At 44.0% G+C, this 22,252-nt stretch overlaps 1 protein-coding gene and 1 non-coding gene across 2 annotated transcripts in view; both read right to left on the bottom strand.

The window, feature by feature from the left end:
- Nucleotides 1-22,252, bottom strand: part of LOC126364614 (uncharacterized) — a 411,746-nt gene that overhangs the window by 51,836 nt on the left and 337,658 nt on the right. The gene's annotated exons all lie outside the window — the stretch shown is intronic.
- Nucleotides 3,970-4,042, bottom strand: Trnaa-agc (transfer RNA alanine (anticodon AGC)). Its single transcript has one exon. It is a non-coding gene; the product is annotated as a tRNA-Ala (tRNA).

The following is a 22,252-nucleotide window of genomic DNA, read 5'->3' as shown; positions in this document are numbered from 1 at the left end:
AGGCTATTAATAGAACAGGCCATACCTGCACAGTTTGAAACAGCTGTAATTCCACCAACCTCTCCCTCTGAAATCAGTAAAATAATAAACTCACTGAAAAGTAAAAGCTCTTACGGAATTGATGGCATTTCCAGCAAAGTACTTAAAGCTTGTTCCCCACAGATAAGTAGAATTCTCAGCCACGTATGTAATAGCTCTTTGGAGCAGGGTGTTTTCCCTGATAGACTGAAATATGCCATTGTAAAACCATTGCATAAAAAGGGGGATATGTCGGATGTCAACAACTACCGCCCAATCTCTCTTCTGACAGCTCTATCAAAAATTTTTGAGAAAGTAATGTATTCAAGAGTAGCCTCCCATATTTGTAAAAATAAAGTACTAACAAAATGTCAGTTTGGTTTTCAGAAAGGCTTTTCAACAGAAAATGCTATACATGCTTTCACTGATCAAATATTAAATGCTCTGAATAACCGGACATCACCCATTGGTATTTTTTGTGATCTCTCAAAGGCCTTTGATTGTGTAAATCATGGAATTCTTTTAGATAAGCTAAATCATTATGGTTTGAGTGGGGCAGTGCACAAATGGTTTAATTCATACTTAACTGGAAGAATGCAGAAAGTTGAAATAAGTGGTTCGTGTAATGTTAAAACAGCTGATTCCTCAAACTGGGGTGCTATCAAGCACGGGGTCCCACAGGGTTCGGTCTTAGGTCCTTTACTGTTCTTGATATACATTAATGACTTACCATTCCACATTGATGAAGATGCAAAGTTAGTTCTTTTTGCTGATGATACAAGTATAGTAATAACATCCAAAAACCAAGAACTAAGTGATGTAATTGTAAATGATGTTTTTCACAAAATTATTAAGTGGTTCTCAGCAAACGGACTCTCTTTAAATTTTGATAAAACACAGTATATACAGTTCTGTACAGTAAATGGCAAAACTCCAGTAATAAATATAGAATTTGAACAGAAGTCTGTAGCTAAGGTAGAATTTTCAAAATTTTTAGGTGTGTCCATTGATGAGAGGTTAAACTGGAAGCAACACATTGATGGTCTGCTGAAACGTCTGAGTTCAGCTACGTATGCTATTAGGGTTATTGCAAATTTTGGTGATAAGAATCTCAGTAAATTAGCTTACTATGCCTACTTTCATTCACTGCTTTCGTATGGCATCATATTCTGGGGTAATTCATCGTTGAGTAGAAAAGTATTCATTGCACAAAAACGTGTAATCAGAATAATTGCTGGAGCCCACCCACGGTCATCCTGCAGACATCTATTTAAGGATCTAGGGATCCTCACAGTAACCTCACAGTATATATATTCCCTTATGAAATTTGTTGATAATAATCCAACCCAATTCAAAAGTAATAGCAGTGTGCATACCTATAACACCAGGAGAAAGGATGATCGTGAAGATGCAGGGTTAAATCTGACTTTGGCACAGAAAGGGGTAAATTATGCTGCCACAAAAGTCTTTGGGCACCTACCAAACAGCATCAAAAGCCTGACAGATAGCCAACTAACATTTAAAAATAAATTAAAAGAATTTCTAGATGACAACTCCTTCTACTCATTGGCTGAATTTTTAGATATAAAGTAAGTAAAAAAAAAAAAAAAAAAAAAAAAAACTTAATCATTAGTGTCATGCAATATTTTGTGTAATGTAATTTCTTGTACAGACATCTTTTATTAACCTGACACGTTCCACATCATTACGAAGTGTCGTATTCATGATCTATGGAACAAGTATTAATCTAATCTAATCTAATCTAATCTATTTGTTTGTGACTTCCTGGACAGAGCTTTCCGGCTGCGATAGATGGAGCCTGATAGACCAAACAAGTGGCCACTGCGATGTCCGGACATAGACCCATAGGCGCTCTGGATTTCTTCCTGTGTGCTTATGTGAAAGAAATTGTGTATGCCTTGGCCGTATGTAATCTTGGCGATCTGTGCACAAGAATTGTGGATGCAATACAGTCCATCACCCTAGACATCTTTGAGCGCACGTAAGTTGCGACAGTGTATCATCTAGACCTTTTGAGGGTTGCGAAAGGAGCCCATGTAAAAGTGTAAGAATTTTTTACACAAAACTTTCTGAGTTTCTGTACTTGATCCCTCAAGTATCACGCTTTTCGTAATTGCATTTGGAAATCAGGGACGTTTCATAGAGCATCCCAGTTCAGGAAAGCCCTAAGAATCGTGATGTACTCCAGCTTTAGTGTATATGTAATAGGTCACCGTGTAGTCAGCAGACATATAAACGAAAATAAATAAAAGAAAACTGTGCCAGCACTGTCTTGTAAGTGTTGCTGTTGTGTTTGCTGATGTGCAGCGAAAGGGCATAATTTATACAATCAATCTTGGTTTAGTTAGCATGCGAAGTATCAAAAAATTAATGGACTATGCTTCTATTGTAATCAATTTATATTAAAGTAATTTAGTGCACATCCACCTAGCAATATGTTTATAGGTTCAACCAAATTAGTTTTGTACCTAGTTGCAGGCACAAACGTAATGCTGTAGTATATTTTCATTATTGTCACGGACAATCAAGTATCAGTTTAGATCAGAGGAGGACACGTCTTCCACCTCTATGTAAAAGACAACTGACATAAATTAGGAATATCTAACGTGCAGGCGTGTGGACCTGGAGCGAACGTGTATCGATATTCTTTCTTTTAAAACCAATAATAAAATTTATTTATAGTTGATGACATAGTGTGCAGTCAGAGACCATGGGCAGCACTGCTGTAATAATATTTATTTTTCTAGTTTGATGTGTTATTCAAGCGCACTGCAGTACTTCATAATTCTCTTAATGTCTTTTGTAGTCGCTTAACACGTCTACAGACGTCTGAATTATTATTATTATTATTATTATTATTTACTATTCAGTGCTATATAATTATTTGACCTACTCGATGGTATTCAATACAATACAAGGTGAGCTAAACAGACCACATACACGCACACTTATAAATATTCACCCATACATCAGTACGGCCACATTGTCCCAGTAGTAAGCCGAAATAACGGCACCGTACAGCTGTATATGCATGTACAGAGGGTGGTCAGAAACAGTCTGAAAAGCTTGTAAGGGTACTGCAGGGTAAGTTGTGCTGAGAAATAATTGTTCAGAAAGTTTCAAAATGGCTCTGAGCACTATGGGACTTAACATCTGAGGTCATCAGTCCCCTAGACTTAGAACTACTTAAACCTAACTAACCTAAGGACATCACACACATCCATGCCCGAGGCAGGATTCGAATCTGCGGCCGTAGCAGTCGCGCGGTTCCGGACTGAAGCGCCTAGAACCGCTCTGCCACCGCGGCCGGCAGAAAAAATTTGATACGTTGCGGCGTTTCCGAGTTAATTAACACTGAAGTTAGCCAATCAGGCCCTTGCACGCGCAAATTCAAGCGGGCCACCACAGGCGGCGTCACCAAGCGTGTTCTGCGTTTGGTTTGCCAAAACCGAATAAGAGAGCGATACAGTAACTGGATTGGGACGGTAGTACAAATCGAACCGGAGACAAAGACTGAGCCCTCTCGTGCGCTATCAGTTTAGCTGTGAGGACAACTGTCACGAGTTGTATCTGGCGGGCCGCTTGAGTTCACAAGCGTAGAGGCCTGATTCGCTAACTTCAACGCTAAATAACTCCGTGCATCGAATCGAAGTTTGTTTTCAAAAAATTATTTCCCAGTACAACGTACCCTGAAATAGGCTTTTAACAGCCTTTTCAGACTGTTTCTGACTACCGTGCATAGGTGTTCACTCTACATATACGTATCTCGGAGAAAGACTCGTCCGGAAGCTAGCAATGATCTGGTTTGTTTATATGACGACGACTTAGCAACTCAACTGATGAATGAGTTGTTAACTTTAATTCTTAAATCATTTATCCGTGAGTCATACAGAGGTTTTTTAGTATGGTTAACAAACTTAAAATTATAGCTGGAGGCGCCGGGTATCGATCCCGGTACCTCTCACATGCTAAGCGAGCGCTCTACCATCTGAGCTACGCCCCCAGTTGCTCTGACAGTGCAAGCTGGGTGGCTGAGTCGAGCCTGCAAGACCCGACCTCCAACTGGAGCAGAGAAAGTCGACTGGCCCTGAGCCAAACCTCCGCTGCGGCGGCTGTGCGACTTCGGGCGCACTGTCACTTCTTCATCCATACCTGCAGGCTACCCACTTACACCGTTAGCCGTTGCTCTTGGTCAAAGAAAGCAAACCAGATATTAAAACTAAATTCCTTATCTCGAAGGTGCTTAGATTCCCGATAATTCTACAACGCTGCAAAATATTGACACATTCCTAATGAACTCCAAGTAATCCAGATTAACCTCTGAGTGTCATCAGAAACTCACCATAATCCGCCTATTGTACACATATTCACGGGCGTTTAAGCGTGCTCCTCATTACATCGTATCATGATACAACTCAATACTTCTCGCGAGTATATTATACATCTTTGTGAATATTCTAGAGGTCAGCATTCGTCACTTTGAAGATAATGAAGTTACTGGTACTTACTTATACTTTAAAATTGATAATCTGACGACAAGTACGTCACATCGGGTAACAAACAGTGGATAACGTCAAAGAATGTATCGATGGCAAAGACTATAAAATAAAGGAGAAGCTATGGTCCCTGTTATTATTTCCATCATCGAATTTCAAATAAAAACATAAAATCTATACTATCTATTTAATTATCATTTTTGGATTTATTTCATATTATCTGCGAAGGCACGAAACAGAGCTATCAATAAATTAAAATTTGGAAAACTCACAACGGAAGAAATACAAAATAAAAACAGCACGCCACGCTCCACATCATTTATACATAACATGGCTCAAAAATGGCTCTGAGCGCTATGGAATTTAACATCTGAGGTCATCAGTCCCCTAGAACTACTTAAACCTAACTAACCTAAGGACATCACACACATCCATGCCCGAGGCAGGATTCGAACCAGCGACCGAAGCAGCATCGCGGTTCCGGACTGAAGCGCCTAGAACCGCTTGTCCACAGCGGCCGGGTATACAAGATGTATCGCTATTAGTATTTAAAAGGATACAGGTTAATGTATACCGTAATATCGCATAGTAAACCTGGGTCTGACTTCAGTATGAAATCTTGACCTAATTGACGCAAATGTCTTACGGCGGAAGGAACAGGGAGCGTGGCGAAAGCGCCAGTGTTCTGTATTCAATTCTATACCTCTCCGCAGGATCCCGTCGGACGGAGACGTTGAGCTCGGCGGTCCACTCGCTGCGCTTCGAGAGATGTATGCTGAGAATCAGCACCGGGTTTCACCTTCTCCCTCCTCTCGTCATCTTCAACGCGAAGATAGCACTACATTGCTCACAAACATCATCACTGTCACCTACATTTAACTCATTTCCACACAGCTCTCATACTCAGCGAAGGAAAGATGCCCTGCGGGCGCAAAGGACAGTAAAAACCTTTCCAATGTGGCGGTTGAACCTGCCCTTAGTGGTATCGTAACCATTAACGCCACACAACTTTACAGTTATTTTAAAAGTAAATGATTGGTTAAATTTGTTGACACCGCGAAGCAGGTATAAAATATTTCCATAGTTAATACAAATACTTGTAGTGTAAACTCTTCGTAAAGTCTCCATTTGCTTGGGCTCAGATTTTAAACATGAACCATGGCTGGAGAACGAAGATTGATGATGGGATACCGGTTCATTTTGCTGCACATATACGAGGTCATCCAACGCGTCATTATGGGACAGTACCTTGACCTACAAAGATCACCTGACTTCCAATCTTTGGATTTTTTTCCAATTATGATGATCTTAGAAGTTAAGTATACAGATGATGCGGTTGAAGAACTTACGCAATGAGCTGCACTCTCTTGTCAATCCTTACGGCCGGTGTTTTCTGGAATTCGTAACTCACTGCAGAGACGAGCGCAGTGTTACATCCAAATGCGCGGAAGACACATGAAACGCCTCCTTTAACAGACACGCGTTTAAAGTAAACTGTAACATATAAGAGGGACACGGTTAAAGATTTTAGAATGGCATCGTTGTAAGAACAAATGGCATTTGTTTATACACTGAAGCGCCAAAGATACTGGTATAGGCACGTATTCAAATACAAAGATATGGGAAGAGGCAGCACACAGCACTGCCCTCGGCAACGCCCATACAAGGTGCTACAAAAAGGTACGGCCAAAATTTCAGGAAACATTCCTCACACACAAATAAAGAAAAGATGTTATGTGAACATGCGTCCGCAAACGCTTAATTATCATGTTAGAGCTCATTTTAGTTTCGTCAGTATGTACTGTAATTCCTCGATTCACCGCCAGTTGGCCCAATTGAAGGAAGGTAATATTGACTTCGGTGCTTGTGTTGACATGCGACTCATTGCTCTACAGTACTAGCATCAAGCACATCAGTACGTAGCATCAACAGGTTAGTGTTCATCACGAACGTGGTTTTGCAGTCATTGCAATGTTTACAAATGCCGAGTTGGCAGATGCCCACTTGATGTATGGATTAGCACGGGGCAATAGCCGTGGTGCGGTACGTTTCTATCGAGACAGATTTCCAGACCGAAAGTGTCCCGACGAGAAGACGTTCGAAGCAATTGATCGGCGTCTTAGGGAGCACGGAACATTCCAGTCTATGACTCGCGACTGGGGAAGACATAGAACGACGAGGACACCTGCAATGGACAAGGCAGTTCTTCGTGCAGTTGACGATAACCCTAATGTCAGCGTCAGAGAAGGTGCTGCTGTACAAGGTAACGTTGATCACGTCACTGTATGGGGAGCGCTACGGGAGAACCAGTTGTTTCCGTACCATGTACAGCGTGTGCAGGCACTATCAGCAGCTGATTGGCGTCCACGGGTACACTTCTGCGAATGGTTCATCCAACAATGTGTCAATCCTCATTTCAGTGCAAATGTCCTCTTTACGGATGAGGCTTCATTCCAATGTGATTAAATTGTAAATTTTCACAATCAACATGTGTGGGCTGACGAGAATCCGCACGCAATTATGCAATCACGTCATCAACACAGATTTTCTGTGAAAGTTTGGGCAGGCACTGTTGGTGATGTCTTGATTGGGACGTATGTTCTTCCACCTACGCTCAATGGAGCACGTTATCATTATTTGACACGATATACTCTACCTGTGCCTTTACAAGTACGACACAACATGTGGTTCATGCAAGATGGAGCTCCTGCACATTTCAGTCGAAGTGTTCGTACGCTTCTCAACGACAGATTCGGTGACCGATGGATTGGTAGAGGCGGACCAATTCCATGGCCTCCCCGCTCTCCTGACCTCAACCCTCTTGACTTTCATTTATGGGGGCATTTGAAAGCTCTTGTCTACGCAACCCCGGTACCAAATGTAGAGACTCTTCGTGCTCGTATTGTGGACGGCTGTGATACAATACGCCATTCCCCAGGGCTGCATCAGCGCATCAGAGATTCCATGCGACGGAGGGTTGGCGCATGTATCCTCGCTAACGGAGGACATTTTCAACATTTCCTGTAACAAAGTGTTTGTAGTCACGCTGGTACGTTCTGTTGCTGTGCGTTTCCATTCCATGATTAATGTGATTTGAAGAGAAGTAATAAAATGAGCTCTAACGTGGAAAGTAAGCGTTTCCGGACACATGTCCACATAACATATTTTCTTTCTTTGTGTGTGAGGAATGTTTCCTGAAAGTTTGGCGGTACCTTTTTGTAACACCTTGTATAAGACAACAAGTGTCTGGCGCAGTCGTTGGATCGGTTACTGTTGCTACAATGGCAAGTAATCAAGATTGAAGTGAATTGGAACGTGGTCTTATAGACGGCGCTCGAGCGAAGGGACACAGCATCTCCGAGACAGTGATCAAGTGGGGATCTTCCCGTACGACCATTTCGCGAGTGTACCGTGAACAGAAGTGCAACCCTTCCGCAAATTTCTGCAGATTTAAATGCTCGACCATCAACAAGTGTGAGCGTGCGAACCTTTCAAAGAAACATCATCGGTTGTGGGGAAGGCTAACCAAACGCTGCGTTTTATTGGCAGGACACTTAGAAAATGTGACAGACCTACTAAGGAGACTGCCTACATTACTCTTGTCAGTCCTCTTTTAGAAAACTGCTGCGCGGTGTGATCCTTACCAGACAGGACTGACGGAGTACATCGAAAAAGTTTAAAGAAACGCAGCACGTTTTGTATTATCGCGAAATATGGGAGAGAGTGCCACAGAAATGAAACAGGATTTGGCCTGGAAATCATTAAAAGAAAGGAGTTTTTCGTTGCGACGAAATCTTCTCATTAAATTCCAATCACCAACTTTCTCCTCCGAATGTGAAAATATTTTGTTGACGCCGACCTAGATAGGGCGAAACGATCACCACGATAAAATAAGGGAAATTAGAGCTCATACGGAAAGATGTAGGTATTCTTTCTTTTTGCGCGCTATACGAGATTGGAATAATAGAGAATTGTGAAGGTGGTTCGATGAACCCTCTGCCAGGCACTTAAATGTGATTTGCAGAGTGTCCATGTAGATGAAGATGTAAAAATGGTTCAAATGGCTCTGAGCACTATGGGACTTAACATCTATGGTCATCAGTCCCCTAGAACTTAGTACTACTTAAACCTAACTAACCTAGGGACATCACACAACATCCAGCCATCACGAGGCAGAGAAAATCCCTGACCCCGCCGGGAATCGAAACCGGGAACCCGGGCGTGGGAAGCGAGAACGCTACCGCACGACCACGAGATGCGGGCAGATGACGATGTAGATAGGGTCTTTCGAAGCCGAAGGCCCACTCAAGTACCGTTGATGACTCCACGACATGTCGCTTTACCCTTTGCTTGGGCCTGTCAACACTGACATTCGACTATTGATGACTGGAAACAAGTTGTCTGGTGACACAAGTCTCGTTTCAAATTGTATCGACCGGATGGGCGTGTACGGGTATGGAGACAACCTCATGAATCCATGGACCTTGCATATCAGAAGGGGACTGTTGAAGCTGATGGACGCCCTGTAAACGTTATGGGGCGTGTGCAGTTGAAGTGATATGGGACCCCTGATACTTCTACATACGACTCTGACAGGTGACACGTACGTAAGCATCCTGTCTGATCACTGGCATCCATTCATGTCCATTGTGCATTCTGACGAACTTGGGCAATTCCAGCAGAACAATGCGAGATCCCACACGTCCAGAATTGCTTTACAGTGTCTCCAGGATATCTCTTCTGAGTTGAAACACCTCCGCTGGCCACCGAACTCCCCTGACATGAACATTATTGAGCATATCTGGGATGCCTTGTAACGTGCTGTTTAGAAGAGATCTGCACCCACTCATAGTCTTGCGGATTTACTGACAGTCCTGCAGGATTCATGGTGTCAGTTCCCTCCAGCACTACTTCAGACATTAATCGAGTCTAGTAGGCAGGTGTAACACTTTTCTTGGCTCTTTAGTGTATACGGGCGATAAAAACATTTCCGTTGGAAGGCCGTACAGTCCAATACCGATACGCCAATCAGGCAGAATCACCGTGAGCAGCAAGGAAACCATCCCACCGACGCTCCGGACGGGAGATACCCGTGTGGTAAAACTCCGTGTACTGCTGTGTCAAGAGGTCCAAAACCAAGTGCCGCTCATACTCGTCCAGCAGGAGTCGTCAACCCTTCAAGGCCTTTTTTAAGGGGAGAGATGAGGACTATAGTGCGGGTGCTCGAGTGTGTACCACTTCACTTGCCGTAGCTTGTGTGTTACGATATTTACAATATGGGTACGTGCGTTATTATGAAGCAGCAGGCCTCCTTGTATCACGTAACGAGGCACACCATTCCACAACGATGGTTTTCGGGGAAAAAAATTGCAGCACCTTGGTCGTGTTTTTGGAAGCATTTTGTAATAGCGCGGTCGTAGTTCATGTTTCTGTATTTACCGCGTGCACGAATGCAACATTAATCCCTTCCCTTGATGTCGGTGCTTGTGTACCGTCACAGGAGTGGTACTTTGTTGCATATACACTGCAGAAACTTCTCAATTGATCGCCCCTTATATATGACAGCTTCTTTGTAATGTCTTAAGAGTTGATAGTCATGTACGAAATCCGATCAGTAGTGAAAAAGAAATCACTGTGAAAATCAAAAAATGTTTTATTTACAATAGTTAGCTACAGTTTCCAGCTATTTCTAAACAGTCGCTGCTCCGACGTAGACATTTTTCGTGGCGTTGTACCAACTTTCCAATACCCTCGTCACAGAACGTCTTTGCATTCAGCCATTTTTCTACGCTGGCCTGCAGCTCACTGTCTATGTCAAAGGTTAGCCAGCGGTTCATGTGCGCAGAGATGAAAATCAGGGGGAGCCACGTCCGGTCTATATGTAGGGCGACCAAAGACTTATCGTCGAAAACACTGCAAGAGTGTCTTTGGTGCCTCCGCAATGTGCTGCCGACAATTGTCATGAGGAAGGAAATGTATGACAGGTACGTTATGTGGGCTTCACGAAATCAGACGAAATCTCATACTTTGCGGGAGATACTATTTACTAGGAATGTTTACGTGCTAACTGAGCGCTCAGAACTGAACAGAGCGACGTGACGACATCGACGGGCGCAATAGAAACACCGGTCAACACATCTGTGCACAGTTTCATCGGATTTTTACAGTGGTTTCTACACTCCTGGAAATTGAAATAAGAACACCGTGAATTCATTGTCCCAGGAAGGGGAAACTTTATTGACACATTCCTGGGGTCAGATACATCCCATGATCACGCTGACAGAACCACAGGCACATAGACACAGGCAACAGAGCATGCACAATGTCGGCACTAGTACAGTGTATATCCACCTTTCGCAACAATGCAGGCTGCTATTCTCCCATGGAGACAATCGTAGAGATGCTGGATGTAGTCCTGTGAAACGGCTTGCCATGCCATTTCCACCTGGCGCCTCAGTTGGACCAGCGTTTGTGCTGGACGTGCAGACCGCGTGAGACGACGCTTCATCCAGTCCAGAACACGCTCAATGGGGGACAGATCCGGAGATCTTGCTGGCCAGGGTAGTTGACTTACACCTTCTAGAGCACGTTGGGTGGCACGGGATACATGCGGACGTGCATTGTCCTGTTGGAACAGCAAGTTCCCTTGTCGGTCTAGGAGTGGTAGAACGATGGGTTCGATGACGGTTTGGATGTACCGTGCACTATTCAGTGTCCCCTCGACGATCACCAGAGGTGTACGGCCAGTGTAGGAGATCGCTCCCCACACCATGATGCCGGGTGTTGGCCCTGTGTGCCTCGGTCGTATGCAGTCCTGATTGTGGCGCTCACCTGCATGGCGCCAAACACGCATACAACCATCATTGGCACCAAGGCAGAAGCGACTCTCATCGCTGAAGACGACACGTCTCCATTTGTCCCTCCATTCACGCCTGTCGCGACACCACTGGAGGCGGGCTGCACGATGTTGGGGCGTGAGCGGAAGACGGCCTAACGGTGTGCGGGACCATAGCCCAGCTTCATGGAGACGGTTGCGAATGGTCCTCGCCGATACCCCAGGAGCAACAGTGTCCCTAATTTGCTGGGAAGTGGCGGTGCGGTCCCCTACGGCACTGCGTAGGATCCTACGGTCGGCGTGCATCCGTGCGTCGCTGCGGTCCGGTCCCAGGTCGACGGGCACGTGCACCTTCCGCCGACCACTGGCGACAACATCGATGTACTGTGGAGACCTCACGCCCCACGTGTTGAGCAATTCGGCGGTATGTCCACCCGGCCTCCCCCATGCCCACTATACGCCCTCGCTCAAAGTCCGTCAACTGCACATACGGTTCACGTCCACGCTGTCGCGGCATGCTACCAGTGTTAAAGACTGCGATGCAGCTCCGTATGCCACGGCAAACTGGCTGACACTGACGGCGGCGGTGCACAAATGCTGCGCAGCTAGCGCCATTCGACGGCAAACACCTCGGTTCCTGGTGTGTACGCTGTGCCGTGCGTGTGATCATTGCTTGTACAGCCCTCTCGCAGTGTCCGGAGCGAGTATGGTGGGTCTGACACACCGGTGTCAATGAGTTCTTTTTTCCATTTCCAGGAGTGTATTTTGCGACCGATCGGACCTTAGTTTCCGAACAGCCCTCATAGTCTTCTCGATTAGCTGTAATACGAGGTGCTGTCCAAAACTTTCGGGACTGGCGCTGCCATCTATTGAAAACCTTACCTTTGGACAAATGATCAGTATCACCCTAGAAGCTGATCCCATCTGCACGTACACACAGGTCCCAGCGCTTCTACCACTGATCTAACGTTTTCTGGAAGTCCTGTTCTTTGAGGGTGTTTATCACTGCCAGCGATGCTTCTTTAATCCTCTCTAGAGTGTCGAACCGACGGCCTTTCAACTTGAGTTTCAGTTTTGGGAATAGCGCGAAGTCGCAAGGTGCCAAATCTGGCGAGTATGGTGGGCGGGGTACAACCGCCATGTTGTTTTTTGCCAAAAAAGGCCTGGTCAGCAAGGACGTGTGACAGGGCGCGTTGTCGTGATGCAGCAGCCAGTTGCCTTGACGCCAAAGTTCGGGCCGTCATCGCCGCACGTTTTCATGGAGCCCATCGCAAAACGTCACAGTAGTACGCAGAATTCACTTTTCGGTTGTGTGGGACGAATTCTTTGTGCATAATTCCCTTGGTATCGTATAAAACGATGATCATGCTCTTCACTTTGCTCTTCACCTGTCTCGCTTTTTGGGTCTTATAAAGCCCGGGCTCTTCCACTGGGACGATTCTTGCTTTGTCTCTGGGTCATAACCGTAAAACCTGCTCTCGTCAACGGTGATAATCCGTGACAAGAAGGTTGGATCATCAGATGCGGTCTGCACACTTCAACACGCTGTGCCTTCTGATCGGCAATGAAGATCCTTGGCACAAATTTTGTGGCGACACAATGCATGCCCAATTCATCAGTCAACATTCGTTGAGATGGCCCATAACCAATAACCACTTCATCCGCAAGGTCTTGAATGGTTCGACGTCGACCCGCACGAACCAATTGTCGAAGTTTGGCAACAATGTCCCTCAAACACTTGTTGAATCATTGCAAGGGTCTCCGTAGCACTTTTCCCGAGATTCGCACAGAATTTGATACACACGCGATGTTCTGTTCGCGGATCCATCGTAAAAGAACCACACACAAAACAAAGAGTATTACGGAAATCACCGGAGACACGCAGCACGTCCTCCCAGTTTAATGCCACTCCGCACATTGACACATCAATCAAATATGCAGCTCTCGCCACCTAGCGTGCAAAGATCTACTACTCCTACTTTTCAGATGGCAGCATCAATCACGAAAATTTTGGATTCCACCTTTTAGTTTGATAATTATCATTATTTAAAGATTTTCTGCGCACGGAAAAATAATTTGACCACAGAATACTTCCAGTGTTATGAATTTTTAATGCCTTTAATTCGACATTACTTCTTAATCAGTGAGAAGTTTGGCTTAGAAATGCATTTGGCAAAGAAGCCACATCTATGGCAACAACTTATAGGTAAAATGGATTCAAATGAGATAGGGTTTTTCTTAGTGATCCGAAAACCGTTGTTGTTGATAAAAGGGTACCGCTCGAGCAACGATTTAAGAATACCAGCAGACAACTTATGAATCTACTCGAAAGACACTGGGCAATGGCGTTGCTAAAATGCAAAACATCTTACACCAATAGTTAGACAACTGACTTTAAATCAAAAACAACAACTTACCGACTGGTGGGGTAAGACTTTGGAAAAATTCCAAGGAGCACTTCAAATTTGGTTTTGAACGTCGTTACTTATATGAAACTTAGATTTATTTTTATTATTCTGAAAAGAAAAGTCTATCGGCTCACTGAGCTTCTCAAACAAAAGTTCGTTGAATTCGTAGTACTGGCAACAATATTATTGTTACTGTGTTATTCTTGGTTTTTTTTTCTCATAAAACGGGTCTTAATGCTACTATAGCATCAAAAGATAGACGTGCCGTTAGTACCGATTGGTACACAAATGTCTGTAATAGTAAATTTTTGAAAAGCGCTAAAAGGAAAAAAAAAAATCGTCACGGCAAAGCATCGTAGCATGCAGCAAAACTAAAATCTGAATATCTGATTGCTGTAAAGATCAGCCATGCAACATGGACGCTCCACTATAGAGCACTCTGTGATTTCTTTTTGTTTCCAGAAAGTAAAGATGAAATGCGAGGAATCACTTTTTTTGGCATCAGATGAAGTGGTGGAACATCGTGAAGTGCCTCTGTAGGACTGCCACTATGGCTTTAAGGACTGGTTGCATCGTACGCTTAATGGAATGACCTCAAAGGCGAATATTTTAGAAAACAATAAAATCATCTAATTTTTTAAAAACTGTTCGTTTCCTGATATTCTAGAAATTTGTCAGTGTCGCCCACGTTACGTGCTGAAACAGCACTGTATTTTTCGCTAAGGTATGTCACAGGTGAAATTTGAGCTCAGTTTGATGCAAACTTAAGAGAAAAATTTACATTACAAATACATTTGCGCTAATTACACACTATTTCATAAGGAAGTGAGTGATGCTTCGTAACCAGATATGCACAATTATATTGCAAACGGCTTGTTTGCGGACTCGTGTTTACTGGAACGTTTTGGCTCCCATTGTAGTATGCAGTCATGCATGTCAGTTTCCGCCGTTAATTATTGTACACGCTGTATAAACGATCTGGTGGGTAACGTCGGAAGTCTCGTAAAGGCTGTCCACGATGACGCGGCTATATGCAGGAAAACTGCAGAGCCGAATATTGTAGAGAAATACGGGGAGACCTGCAGAGGATCGACGATCTGTTCATTTACTGGCAGTCGATCAATGAATAAATGCTGCGCATAAATATGTGGAAAAACCTATTATTGCTCGACAGCACGAAGGTTTGAAACATGTGTGTTTTAAATTCTTGATTTGTTTCGGAAAGAGACTGATCGAATGCTGATGTTTAGTATGTACTTCCGCAATCCATCAATTTCATATTGCCACGACAGTTGTAGGATCCTGATCAAAGCGAGCGGGCAGCAGTATCATGGAACGACAAACTAGCATAAGTAGGCCCGCGATGCTGCCATCTATCGGTGGACTTCTTCGAAATAAACAACATTCAGATGCGATTCCTGAATGAGAAAGTTGCTACATAGTGTAATGGGTATATGTGAAGATATCTCTGTTGGTGACTGAAGACAGTGTGTTAAACAACATTACACCAGTATTTACGTAATTTGCAGATTAATGATTATAGCCCTTACAAATCGTAAGTTTTTAGGTTGGTTAGTACCTCCAAGACCATGTGGCTAGAGCAAGCCATTATTGCTTATTTTCCCGTTCGCAGCAGGTCGGGTGCAAAACGGTTAGTCTATACTGACAAATGTTGTCGACTTACAACGAACCCCTTGAGTGCGAGGTCGCAAAAGGCATTCGACGCCTCACATGTTGTCTACCATGCAACCACAATATTGGCCGATAATGACAACAGGGGGCGGGAATGGAGGCATCCAACAGTGAGCGTAGTTGAACTATTTAGTAGGCGAGTAACTCATAACAACGCTAGGAGCCAGACGGGTTGGAGAGAAGCGTGCGATCGACGAATATATCTACAAGGTGTGTTAGCGTACTCGTATCTTTCAAGCATTTCCGCTATTAATTTAGTAACCTAAATAACTTTGTCACAGTGTTTTTATTTTTGGAATATAACTTATATTTTAGGTTCTACATGTAGGTGAATGCTCACACCCGCAGGACCATGCTTTTTTTAAACTAAAGTGCTAGTGGCGTTGATAGAAAGCAGAGCTATGGCAAGGATAAACAAAGCAGACATTGTATTTCACGAGAGTGAGTCAAATGAAAACCTTAAATATTTTTAAAAATATTATTTATTATGCAGAAATGGTACAAAGCTGTATCACTCTTCAACATAATCTCCTCCAAGCTCAATGCAAGTCCTCCAGCGCTTACAAAGTGCATAAATTCCTTCATATAAAAATTCTCTTGGTAGTCCGCGCAACCACTTATACACCGCGTGGTGTACCTCTTCATCAGAGCGGAATTTCTTTCTTCCCATTGCGTCTTTGAGTGGTCCGAACATATGAAAATCACTTGGGGCAATGTCTGGTGAGTATAGTGGATGAGGAAGACATTCAAAATGCAGGTCTGTGATTGTTGCAACTGTCGTACAGGCAGTGTGGAGCCTTGCATTGTCATGTTGCAAAAGGACACCTGCTGAAAGCAATCACGTCGCTTTGATTTCATTGCAGGGCGCAGATGATTTTTTAGGAGATCTGTGTGTCACGCTCTGGTGACAGTGGCCCCTCTAGGCATGTAATGCTCTAAAATGACGCCTTTTTGGCCCCTAAAGAGAATCAGCATAACCTTCCCTGCTGATGGTTCTGTTTGAAACTTCTTTGGTTTTGGTGATGAGGAATGGCGCCATTCCTTGCTCGCTCTCCTCATTTCCCGTTGGTGGAAGTGAACCCATGTGTCGTCCCCAGTAACGATTCTTGCAAAGAACCCATCACCTCCTCGTTCAAAGCGCCGAAGAAGTTCTTCACAAGCATCAACACGCCGTTCTCTCATTTCAGGAGCCAGCTGCCGTGGCACCCATCTTGAAGACACTTTGTGAAACTGGAGCACATCATGCACAATGTGGTGCGCTGACCCGTGACTAATCTGTAAACATGCTGCAATGTCATTCAGTGTCACTCGGCAGTTTTCCTTCACTATGGCTTCAACTGCTGCAGTGTTCTATGGAGACACAACTCGTTGTGCCTGACCTTGACATGGAGCATCTTCCACTGAAGTCACACCATTTGCGAACTTCCTACTCCACTCGTAGACTTGCTGCTGCGACAAACAAGCATCACCGTACTGAACCTTCATGCGTCGATGAATTTCAATAGGTTTCACACCTTCACTACACAAAAACCGAATAACAGAACGCTGTTCTTCCCTGGTACAAGGTGCAAGTGGGACGGCCATCTTTATACTGATGCTGAGACGGTATGTGTGCATCTGCATTATGCTACAGGCCATTCTGCACGCTGTTTGTAGCACGCTTACCAACTTACAGGATAACGGCGCGAAATTTCGATTTGTTATTACAAATTTAAGGTTTTCATTTGACTCACGGTAGTATCTGCAACGACAGTTGCCGAAGTTGACATATCGCCAGAAAGGAATCCAAAGAATTTCCCAGAATGAGAAAGAACTGAAAGATGAAATACTAACGCTTCTACAAGAGTCAGTGGAATGTATGGTGACGTATACGGTCGACTGGGCGGACACTGTACACGAGGAGTATTGCATTGACGATATGTGCTTAACAAGTGAAACAGATATTGAAGCACGTGTCGAGCCATGTAGTTCAACATCTTTGTCGAAAACGGAGCCAAAAATCACGTCTCCAGTCAAGCACTGTAAAGGATAACCGTTGTCCAAGGAGCGTGCACTAAACATAATTATGTACACGCAAGATCATCCTCATCACAGCAAAAAAAAAAAAAGTTATGGTCAGATTTCTAAAAAGTAAGCTGCAATATGATTATGTAGGGTATAAGAAAAATGACCGATATTCAAGGTCGACATGTTACAAAAACATGTTTCCGCGTCTCGATACAAATTACAGAATATACGAGTAAGTGACCCTCTGCGTTATGCACAGCAAATTGGGCGCTGCGTAGATTACAGAGATTTCAAGAGAAGCAGTGGATACTTCCATAACTTTAATCCGTGTTACCGAACTGGAAGACGTAAGACAACGAAATTTTAAACAAAGCATCAACTTAACGATGCACAGCAAAGTGCGGAATAGGGCGAAAAACTTGTAAATGAGATAACGAACTTGGTCAGTAATGAAATTGTTTTCAACTGAAACCAATCGGGATTTGAGGAGGAAATGCGTATGAAAGGAATCCTGGAAACTAGCGATACCCAGAGAGTTGTATCAAGATCAATAAACATCAATGCCTTAACGCATTCGTATACAATTATGCCGACTGTTAATGTGGATTATAAAGTGACTGGAAAGTTGCTTCTTGAGCTGTGAGAAGTTGGAAGTTCTCTGCAACATACGATTCTTTCCCGTGCATCTGAACTTGCAAGGGCAGTAGGGATTACGCCTGCGGGAAAGCGGGAGTAAGGAAACTACAGCTAAGGTACGAGCACTGCTTTTGTGCAGTAGCTGGTTAAAATAACTTGCTTTTGTTTGATTCCTGGTCTGTGTATAAAAATCATATTCCTTTAGAGCAAACTATTCTTCCTGAAAAGTGTGTGACATTGCAGTTCATGCCACCTAGAACCAATGGACAGATCCAAACTCTGGATGTTTGTGTTTTTCGTGCCTGTAAAAAATATTATCGCGCTATCAGCATCTACGCCTTAAAGGACAGCCAGTTTTACGATAAGGTCCACGACAGACTGTTTAGCATTCGGTTGCAAGCCATCTCATTCCGTCAGTTCTCAACACCCCACCACACAAATATGATTCTATATGCATTCTTTAAGACTGGACCTACCTGAACATCCTGTACGGTTTGTAGCTCCCAAGAAGACCGCCTTCGATCCTGATGATGCAAACTTTTGTGATGATTGTGGCCCGCCATTATTCACTCGGTACACTACTGGTCATTAAAATTGCACCACGAAGATGACCTGCTACAGACGCGAAATTTAACCGACAGGAAGACGATGCTGTGATATGCAAATCAGTAGCTTTTCAGAGCATTCACACACGGTAGGCGCCGATGGCGACACCTACAACGTGCTGACATGAGGAAAGTTTCCAACCGATTCCTCATACACAAACAGCAGTTGATCGGCGATGCCTGGTGAAACGTTGTTGTGATGCCTCGTGTAAGGAGGAGAAATGCGTACGGTCACATTTCCGGCTTTGGTAAAGGTCGAGTTGTAGCCCAGAGGGATTGCGGTTTATCGTATCGCGACACTAATGCTCGCGTTGGTCGAGATCCAATGACTGCTAGCAAAATATGGAATCGGTGGGTTCAGGAGGGTAATACAGAACGCCGTGCTGGATCCCATAGGCCTCGTATCACTAGCAGTCGAGATGACAGGCATCTTATCCGCATGGCTGTAACGGATCGTGCAGCCACGTCTCGATCCCTGAGTCAACAGATGGGGACGTTTGCAAGACAACAATCTTCTGGATGAAATTTGCAGCAGCATGGACTATCAGCTCGGAGACCATGGCTGCGGTTACCCTTCACGCTGCATCACAGACAGGAGTGCCTGCGATGTTGTACTCAACGTCGAACCTGGTTGCACAAATGGCAAAACGTCACTTTTTTAGATGAATCCCGGTTCTGTTTACAGCATCATGATGGTCGCATCCGTGTTTGGCGACGTCGAGGTAAACGCACATTGGAAGCGTGTATTTGTCATCGCCATACTGGCGTATCACCCGGCGTGATGGCATGGTGTGCCATTGGTTACACGTCTCGGTCACCTCTTGTTCGCATTGACGGCACTTTGAACAGTGGACGTTACATTTCAGATGTGTTACGACCCGTGGTTCCACCCTTCATTCGATCCCTGCGAAACCCTACATTTCAGCAGGATATTGAACGACCGCATGTTGCAGGTCCTGTACGGGTCTTTGTGGGTACAGAAAATGTTCGTCTTTTGCCCTGGCCAGCACATTCTCCAGAACTCTCACCAATTGAAAACGTCTGATCAATGGTGGCCGAGCAGCTGGCTCGTCACAATATGCCAGTCACTACTCTTGATGAACTGTGGTATCGTGTAGAAGCTGCATGGGCAGCTGTACCTGTACACGCCATCCAATCTCTGTTTGACTCAATGCTCAGGCGTATCAAGGCCGTTATTACGGCCAGAGATGGTTGTTCTGGGTGCTAATTTCTCAGGATCTATGTACCCAAATTGCCTGAAAATGTAATCACATGTCAGTTCTAGTATATTTGTCCAATGAATAACCGTTTATCATCTGTATTTCTTCTTGGTGTAGCAATTTTAATGGTCAGTAGTGTATTAATGTTGGAGGTTGATGCTTTTTTTTGGACATATCTTGAGTGTCGACGATGTCCATTTTGTGAAGTGTTATATGTAAGTCTCACAGAAAGTTGATCTCCGCACCTCCCGGACTCTCATTTACTGTCGCCCTACTGATCGACATGGGGAGTTACTAGGAGCTAACATTTTCCTGTCATAATTGTTAACACTTTCAAATGAGCCGTACTCAGGACAGAACTTGGGACCTCGAACTAAAACATCAGGTCGTAAAGTTTTTAATGTGTTTGCGGGAAGACTGTTCGACACATAGAAAAAAACAACCAACATTCTGATGTTTGTACTTATAAGGTACCATATAAAAAATATCTGACTTATGCCCGTTGCACCCTGCACACAGAACTACACTGTAAAGCTAATGATTCGCATATCCAAGCACGTAGAATACTTGATGCCTGGTTGGCGTTTGTTGCATGCCGCCTTGACGACGTTGCCACTTCATGGCCAGCAGAGTACAGTGCAGAACGTCCTCCGCGACGCTCGGCTACTGGCCCACCGCCTGCCTGCGGCCCCACAGTCGCCCCGGCAGGGATTTAGCGCCTGCGTCTACGCGGAAGCCGGCTTCGCAGATGGTCGCTTTGTATCCCACAGGCACAATGGCAGCACGCCGTCTAATTTCGTGTCCGCTCCAGTATTGTTCTGCTGTTACGTCGAACTGGAATTGGACTGCGACTGACAACAATGGCGACAGACAACAGCCATGAGTACCCTACTTATAGTGTACGTCAGTAAAACATGATGCAATATACAGCGGTTTTCAAAAATATTCATACTGCATCACAAAGTTTTGCCTTCTACTTCAATAAAAATGGGGCTTTACGAAAAATTTTAGCTTACTCGTAGGACTACAAAGTTTTAATTTTGTAAAGGATTATCCGATTCTGATAACAGGACATTGGGATCCTGGGGTGCAGGCTACTGAGCTCACAGAGGCAAAAACGGTTAGCAATCTTCGTTTCACAAAATGTCTACGCTGCACACGCCTGTTATAAATACATTTGACAATGGATCGCAGCAACAGTACATATAAACATAAGATGAGTAGGCAAGAAACAATCTAGCTTACAACTACATATTCTGGTTTACCATTTACTGTAACTGTGTAATATTTTAAAGAAAGACCGTAGTTACAATTTATTTTAAAGAAAGGCCCACTTTATAAATCTTATTAATAGAAGAAACTTATCAAGAAAAATTCCAAATTTAACATTAATTTTACTTAAAAACATTCTGATGCAAATAAAGAGTCACGCACATCATCCAGAACCAGAAACAACGGCATCCCCACCAAATCAATTGAAATTTTATAGGCGAGGAAATTTTGAAGAAAGTGAATGTATTTCAACAATTTCAGAAACAGCATATATAATGCTAGCCGCGTACCTGCCCAGCAGCAGACATGCACGACAGGGGTCAGGCGGCCGCATCTTATGCTTCCAAAATGCGTTCACTAAACATACAGCTAGTCATGCTCGCAGACAGGGCATCTCAAAGTAGCAAATACTACTTTCTAAACCAGAGAAAAACAATCACTAACTCTCTGAGAGAGGATAACACACCACGGAAGCACATTACCAACTCGTTACAAACATGATGCGAGGTTATGTAGTGCACAAGTGAAAAATGCTTTACTCTTAACTTTACTCACAGCAAACATCTTGCACTTTAACGAACATGACCATTAAATAAAACAACTCTTGTTCGCTGCACCGATAAGGAAACCTACACAATTATGTTTCCCGGCGCCAGTTCCTTGCGTTTTTAATAAAATTTGAACAACAGCTATAAAAATTAATTTGCGCACCCAAAAGGTTACTGCAGAGTTAAATTTAGTACGAATGCGGCACACGCCTTGTCCTTTAATAACACTTAACTGCTACGATAATGATGTGGGCTGAAGCAATGAATTAAAATTTGTACCAGCACTGGGATTCAATCCCAGGTCTTCCTCCTACTACGTACAAGCGCTATTTGCGGCGCCACATTCACATGCAGCGAATACATCTACGTGGAATACCCTAGTAAGTCTCCCTTCCCTATAAAAATTCCCCACCGGCCGCGGTGGCCGAGCGGTTCTAGGCGCTTCAGTTCGGAACCACGAGGCTGCTACGGACGCAGGTTCGAATCCTGCCTCG

This window comes from Schistocerca gregaria, chromosome 1 (assembly GCF_023897955.1).
Source record: "Schistocerca gregaria isolate iqSchGreg1 chromosome 1, iqSchGreg1.2, whole genome shotgun sequence".
Classification (NCBI taxonomy): domain Eukaryota; kingdom Metazoa; phylum Arthropoda; class Insecta; order Orthoptera; family Acrididae; genus Schistocerca; species Schistocerca gregaria.
The sequence above is the reverse complement of the archived record's forward strand: the minus strand, read 5'-3'. Positions and strand labels throughout refer to the sequence as shown.